Source organism: Penaeus monodon, chromosome 19 (assembly GCF_015228065.2).
Source record: "Penaeus monodon isolate SGIC_2016 chromosome 19, NSTDA_Pmon_1, whole genome shotgun sequence".
Classification (NCBI taxonomy): domain Eukaryota; kingdom Metazoa; phylum Arthropoda; class Malacostraca; order Decapoda; family Penaeidae; genus Penaeus; species Penaeus monodon.
The window spans coordinates 11,351,817-11,352,211 of NC_051404.1; the positions used below are offsets into that span (position 1 = coordinate 11,351,817).

General features: G+C 41.3%; 1 protein-coding gene across 1 annotated transcript in view; it reads left to right on the top strand.

Annotated features, from left to right (window-relative positions):
• Nucleotides 1-395, top strand: part of LOC119585060 (arrestin homolog) — a gene marked incomplete in the record, with an annotated part of 137,586 nt that overhangs the window by 110,032 nt on the left and 27,159 nt on the right.

Here is a 395-nt window from a genome sequence, read left to right on the forward strand (position 1 = left end):
TGGCAGATACTCATTGCAGTTAAGCGTTCCTACCGGGTGCTTCCAATGCGATCGCTCGCTCAGGCGTCTCATTGCGAATTCCCATGAGTACTTCGCCTTACTGAGTCTCTCCAGTCCTAAAAGAATAAAAAAAGAATAAAGGAAAAGAGCTTCATTTACTAGGCTTTCATTAAAACTTTCCCGATATTTGTGTTGGGTTCGTCAGCGTGCTTCATTTGCATATTTCCTGTCGTTTTACTTCGTGTTAATGCTGGTTTATCATTCCCATTGTTTCGTTGTTACGGTTCATTTGGATTTCGAATCACCTTGTCGCCAGTTAGGGTGCCTCTTGGGAATTTTTTATTACGGAGGTTTGTAGGAATAAGGCTACGTTTTGGAAAATGATTACTTAGATC